The 6,992-nt window shown below is 47.3% G+C and overlaps 1 long non-coding RNA gene across 1 annotated transcript; it reads right to left on the bottom strand.

Annotated features, from left to right (window-relative positions):
- Nucleotides 1–2,664: 2,664 nt before the first annotated feature.
- On the bottom strand, nucleotides 2,665–5,420 carry LOC119293459. The gene is made up of 2 exons (XR_005143065.1): nucleotides 5,243–5,420; nucleotides 2,665–3,062 (listed from the first exon to the last, which is right to left on the bottom strand). It is a non-coding gene; the product is annotated as an uncharacterized LOC119293459 (long non-coding RNA).
- Nucleotides 5,421–6,992: the final 1,572 nt, after the last annotated feature.

The following is a 6,992-nucleotide window of genomic DNA, read 5'->3' as shown; positions in this document are numbered from 1 at the left end:
GCGGTGGATCTTGCAATACTGCTTGTTGGTACTGTCCTGCTTGTCGGCGACCGCCACAGCTGCGGCAACCTCCTTGCCGGAGCTACCAGCTTCGGCTTTCTTGCCGGACTGCTCAACAACTAGCACATCTTTGCCTTTCTTCTTCCTGTTGTTCCACCGCCGGTTCTTCCTTGCCGGGGCAGTTTCCTCACTATCAGATCCTCCTGCTCTTGTGTTCTCTCCGGGGAGTTTCCTCCCTTCCTCAGCACGTGCACACTTGTCGGCCAGGGCATATAGCTCACTGACATCTCTGATCTTGCACATCGCCATCTCCTCCCGCATCCTGCGGTTCCGCATGTTCTGATGGAACGCGCTGATTACCGCGGCAGGGTGGACATCTGGGATGTTGTGCTGTACGCGGCTGAATCTTTGAATGTACTTGCGCAGGGGTTCTCCTTCCTTCTGGGCGAGCAGATGAAGATCGCTCTCTTGGCCATGAGGCTTGTGGCCGCCTGTAAAGGCGCCGACAAACTGATGGCACAGATCAGCCCAGGAGGATATGGAGTTGTCCGGCAAGTGCATGAGCCAGGATCTGACATTGGGCTTGAGCACCAGCGGGAAGTAGTTGGCAAGGATCTTGTCGTCCCGTCCTCCGGTAGCATGCACCGCGATGGTGTAGATGTTGAGGAACTCCGACGGATGCGTCTTGCTGTCGTGCTTCTCTGGTACATCTGGCTTGAAATTCTTCGTGTTGGGCCACTGGACTTGCCGCAGCTCACGAGTGAATGCAGGGCAACCTACCGCGTACGGCAAGTCACCTGGTTCCCTTGGCGCATGCATGTCAACAGAGGGCCCAACGCGCTTGTCGGATTGACGTCGCGCTTCTCTTCGGCGCTTGATGCGAGTACGAGCGTCTTCTTGCTGTCGTTCGTGAAGAACTTGGCGCTGATCGCGATGAGCTCGTGGATCCGATGACGCAGTGGAGTCGCTGTCGAGGTGGATCCGACGAGTCGGCGATCTTGGCCTTCGGGATGGAGAGTGCATGGTGGTTGCACCCCCACCGGCTTCGTCGCCACCGGCTCGTGCCTGGCAGTCCTGCCGCGGCCGCGATGCACTTGGCTGCCGCGGAGTGTCGCCGTTGGCGAAGCCGATGAGACTCTGAATGGTGGCCCTCCATTGGTCGATCTTGTCTTCCGCTGGAGGGTAATCCAGGAGCAGCTGAGCTCGCGCCAAAACTTCTGCTGGAGTGGTGGGCGGCAGTGGCGAACGGTGCGAGGAGCGGGATATGCTCGGACTTCTAACTATGTTAGAAGGAGCAGCATCCCGTCCAGGCGACCGTGTCTCGCTCGTGCCAACACGTTGGCGTGCATGCTGGTCTTGAGCTCCCCGAGATCCACCAGCTCGATCTTGTCCCAACGAACGTATGGTACTACGAATACCATGACGCTGTCGGTCCTGTGCCTCCTGAGATGGGCGCGGGACGTGTACGGACGCCGAGGTATGTGCAGCCTTGTCCTTGGATCTGGCAGCATCGTGAGCTTCCTCGTCGACGTCCGTTCTTCCGCCGGCGTCTAATCCACCACCCGTTTGCTCCGGCGGTGGTGGAAGTGACGTGGACGGAGCAGCTGCCGCCGAAGTCTTCTTCTTCGGTGGCATGTCGATGAAGAAAATGAAGATCTAGCTCGTGTGAATGCCGGATCAGGTTCACGCAATCTCGACGCCCCCCTACCTGGCGCGCCAAAGATGTCGGGGAAGCTGATCCACGAACACCTATGGGGACCGGCGGACCGGGCCCCTTTCGGTTCGGCGGGGGGCGGAGATCGCACGAAGAGCAGATCGAGGCGAGGCACACGAGCAGTTTTACCCAGCTTCGGAGCTCTCCGAAGAGATAACACTCCTACTGCTGCTTGTCTAATTGTATTGAGTTCTTGCTCGGGAGCGCTGAGTGCTACAGTACACACGAGCTGCTAACGAGACCGAGCGTGAGTGATTTCTGGTCTTCGAACCTCCCCCCTCACTACGTTGCGCATGGGCCTCCTTTTATATGCTCAAGGGGTCACCGACAGGTGGCAACGTAGACAAGGGTAAAAATGGAAAAAGAGGGGTGGTTGGTACAGCTACCTGCACAGTACATCCTACCTAACCCTGACGGCAGGGGACAAGGGCATTGAATGCCCGTCTGCGTCGCCCAAATAGTGCAAAAAGGACCGTCAGGGGCGCCACCGCCTGCCACGATGGCGATCTTGTCAGCGTCGCTCGCCACCTCGCACCGCTGGCTGCACAGCCTCCTGCCACGCGCGCCTGGAAAGACCCCAAGGCGACACGTTGGTGGATGTGCTGGAGCGTGGGCACAGAGTGGTAGCCTGCCGCAGCAAGCGCCTTGCCGCGGCCGTTGTCTTGTCGCGTCCGGAAGCTTGTCGCTCACCGGGCCTTGCCGGGAGGCGTGGCGCGTCGCGGCAAGTTCCTTGCAATGTCTTGGTTGGCCTTCCCGGCAAGCTCCTCTTGCCGGGGTCTTGTCTCCTTGGCTTAAATACTTTGTTCTTGAATGGCTCCAAAGGAACCACGGAGGACCTTGGCGGTCACCCGGCAAGCCTTGCCGCGGGGTGCTGCAACTGCCCGTGCACAAATTTGAAATACTAGGGTACCCCTACTCTAGTACACCGACACACACTGTTTCTAATTTTGTGTTTTTCTTCTCAGATTGTGCCTTGCTCAATCTGCACTGATGCACACCTTTGAGCAAACTATGTTGTAACTTTATCACTTTTCATAGAAGGAAAAAGCTCATGATTTCTCAGACTCTCCCTCCACCAACGGTTGTTAGCCCTTGTCCTCTGTTGGCCCTCCAACGGCCACGACCCGTCATTTGGAGCGCTGGGATCTCACATCTCGCTTCAATGCTGTCGAACTTGACCACTGCTCTTCCATCACGCAACACCGAGTCAAAGCCTGTGGCACTACACAACAGAGATCCCGCGGCCGCGGTGCTTCCCATGCGACATCAGCACCTACGGCCATGGCACTACCTCAATGCGACGGTGTCCCTGCGGCCTCGGTTCTGCTAGCCATTCGAAGCTTCCATCCTGAAGCAGAATGAGTTGTACTGATTACTAAACAAGTGTGACAAAAGTTGAATGAGGAGCATAACTTAAATATGTATCTCCTTCTACTAAATGTACGCATGTATTCAGCATGACTGGAGCGTGCAGTTGCAATAATAGAAACTCTGAATTCACAAACAAAAAAGATTAATGTAAAAGTGGTCGTCCTGGCTATCACATGAAGAAAACAAAATTGAGTTGATTATAGCCTATAGGCTACAACCAGGTTGGAAGATGCACACTCAACAAAAAAGACAAAAAAAGGAGAAGATGCACTCTCATATTTAGTCGTCTGATCTCTGTTTTTTGGCTTTTGCTTCTTCAGGGGTTCAGACTTCGGACTGAACCTAGTTTTTCCATGCACTACTAGGCTACTATGTGGAATCTATACCTGTCAGGTGAGGATGTTGACCATCCGGTACTCGTAGGATATATAACTATCAGGTACGAACTACCATTGAGGCCATGGCAATAATTTACCATGCAGCGGTGTACTTCTGTAGTAATCATTCTGAAAGAAAGTAAAAAACAGTGTACTTCTACTACTTGTGAATTTCATTGCGTCCTAATCCAGATCACACAATTACACTCACCTTCATATGATCTGAGTAAAATGAAGTACCAACATATGATCTGAAACAAAAAAGCATAGCTACCAACTCAAGGTCTAAACAAACCCAGACCTTTGCTACTTCTAGTAATTGTAACTATAAGTCTATAACCGATAAAAATTACCATCTGAAGAAGTGAAACACAGTTGTTCTACTTCTTGAGTTCTCAACTGAATGCACATATCAATCAAATTAAGATGCTTCACAAAGTACGAAAATGCATTAAGATGCTTCACTAAGTACGAGAATGCACATGTCAATCAATGAAACAACTGAACTATTGAAATACTGAACACACTGTCCAACTAAATCAAGTGAAGACTAAAAACTGAAATAGAAAGCATAAATTAGCCTAACTGAAAAAGCGGAAAAGTCTGATCTATTGAAGAGAGAAACTATCAAGAATTATAAGGGTCCATTGAGATGGACTAAATAGTTATATTGACTTAAATACCGACAAATGGTGCAAGCACAATGACTAAATAAAGGGACAAAAAACTAAAGGAACGAAGAAGAAAGGAACAAAAACTGAACCTAATCAACTGAATGTGACATGAGTGATTTAACTAATGGACAAAATGTACTGCTTACTCTGCTACATTAATGAACAAACACTGAACAACTAAACGAAACATGATCAAAATGAAACTATGCTTTTCCTAATAGGTGTAGGTCTGCGACAAATGAAACGTGACTGAAACTAAATATCAAAAACTACAAGAAACATTAAACACTTAAAAGAATGATAGACAATACACAGAAAATATGAAACTCGCCCATGGAAATTACAGAAGTACTCAACACAAAGAATAACCTAAAAACTAATTCCAGAGATCACACACACACACACATGATATTGTCTGTGGAGAAACATGTGCATCAGGGGAGAAACAATAGTACAGCATTTACGCTTCGCAGACTGCAATTCAAAGGACAAACGGTAAAGATAATTATCAGTGGTGATAGCACTTCAGAAAAAATATTGGTGACATTCCCCTGCATCTGGTAAAATAATGTTAAGAACAAAGTACGTTAATGGCAGACTTCATGTTAATGAAAATGAAAATAGTCTGTATTCCATATCAAACCGCTTTGTTCTGGAACCTTTTAACTTAACTTCAGTGTGACTTGATCTTGCCATTGATGGCTTTTTTATGAAGTCAGACATGGTGCATTATCTAAAAACTTCACACACAATCTAAAGAAAAGATCATTCTAGGAATGCAGATGCACCAACCACATACAGATTTTAAATAAAAACTACTATGATGATGCATTCTTTATCAATAAGGAAGAATTGAAGAAAAAAATTAAGTATGCACAAATCAGACACGATCACAACATCATATATATTTAGTGAGCATGAACTTCGATACAGAAAAACAAGAAAGATCATGAACAATAAAATATATATTTGCTCAAATTTTTGTTTTCAATGGCAAGCAAATAATTTGTTTACTTAGGAACTGATGTTTCATGTAACACACACCAAAGTAAGAAACATGATTCCTTTCTCTTCACTTGCAGAGATCAACAAATTATTGCGCTTACCTGATACAATTATTTTCTTTTGTTTGGAGCGTTCCCTGTGATCGTCAGGGATATCCTGCTGAACAATACGGAAATCCATCATCGGCAAAAATATCCAGTAGAAATCAAGCACGCGTAATAGGATAATAAACCCAATGTAAGGAGGAACCTTCATGGAGAAAACATCTCACTGAAGAGATGAGGTCATAACTAACTGATGCATACTTTCGACAATGAGGCTAGACAAACTACCAAGGGTCTTGGCTCAAAATCAGAGCAGACGAAGAGAAACTTTTTTATGTCGAGTCCACCTTATAGCACATAAGCTACAGGTTTGTATGATGAATGCATGTGTTGTTCCTATAATCAACGAGTAGAAGGAACAAATGGGTAGCTTACCAAGCTTAAGTGCAGTTGTCTGGTCTCTAATTCTCATTGGTAAAATTCCAGCTGAGTCTAACAACTTAAGATCCTTCCCAAACGAACCCACATGTTTGAGGTTTAAAATGTTAGAATTTAAAATAGAGAAAACATCACACTATTCCCTACTAAGATAAACTACAATATCCTTATACAACAGCTATAAATGTTTTCTAGGGACAACAACTAGCAATGTTAAGACTACATGTGCAGCTGAGAAATTTACTTCAGTTCTCTTGTGACACCTGGTCGAGGTGATGCTGGATGCATTCTTTGTTTTAGCAAGCAATTAATCAAGGATAATTCACAAACATTTGGATATCCAACAATTCCAGCCCAAACCTTCAAACAAAAACAAAGCACAAAAGAAACACTGGATAGGGTAAACAAATCACGATTATCTGGATGGTTTACTTAAATTGAAAATGGATCAAGAAATTATTGACTTTAGACAAGCCTGACAAACAAATCTAATGTAACCAACATGGTGCTTTACCATTCATTGAAGCAAAAAGTCAAACTATAGCTTTTAGAGTCCAGGATGGGATGCAAGAAATTGACCACCGTTGGCTCCTTGCTCTTGCTGGTCCGGCCGTCAAACAACCTCAGCCTTCAACTCCTCCTGCACACCTGCAACCGAGCCCTCATCCATGAGAAAAGGGGGAGATGTGAGTGAGGGAAGAGGGTAGAGAGGATGCAAAGGCAAACCGTGAACCAACTTGAGCTCCTTCTCTTGCAGCCCCTGTTGATGACCGCGTCCGCATCCGTCGCTCTGCCAACTCCTGCTGCTTTAGCCATGTAACGCCCCGGATTCGATGCGCCAGGTGTCTGTCAGTGATTCGCCGTCGTTGCCATGTCATTTGCTTGCGTGTTGCATTTTGTCATGTCATCATGTGCATCTCATTTTGCATACGTGTTCGTCTCATGCATCGGAGCATTTTTTCCCCGTTGTCCGTTTTGCAATCCGGCACTCCTATGTCCTCCGGCGTTCCCCTTTTGCCTCTCATTGTGAGTGGGTGTTAAACGTTCTCGGAATGGACCGAGTCTTGCCAAGCGGCCTTGGTATAGCACCGGTAGACCGCCTGTCAAGTTTCGTGTCATTTGGAGGTTGTTTGATACTCCAACGGTTAACCGCGTAGCCCGCAAAGCCCCTTTCGTCTTGCAGCCCAACATCCCTCCAAAGTGGCCCAAAAACCCAGCAAACTCCCCTCTATGCTGTCGGTCATTCGATCACGATCACGTGGCCGAAAACCGTGCTCCATTTGGAGTCTCCTAGCTCCCCCTACCTATATATTAGTTCCCCTCCCCCGAATTCGCGGATGAATCCCCCAAACCCTAGATCTTTTCCCCT

Source organism: Triticum dicoccoides, chromosome 4B (assembly GCF_002162155.2).
Source record: "Triticum dicoccoides isolate Atlit2015 ecotype Zavitan chromosome 4B, WEW_v2.0, whole genome shotgun sequence".
NCBI lineage: Eukaryota > Viridiplantae > Streptophyta > Magnoliopsida > Poales > Poaceae > Triticum > Triticum dicoccoides.
The sequence above is the reverse complement of the archived record's forward strand: the minus strand, read 5'-3'. Positions and strand labels throughout refer to the sequence as shown.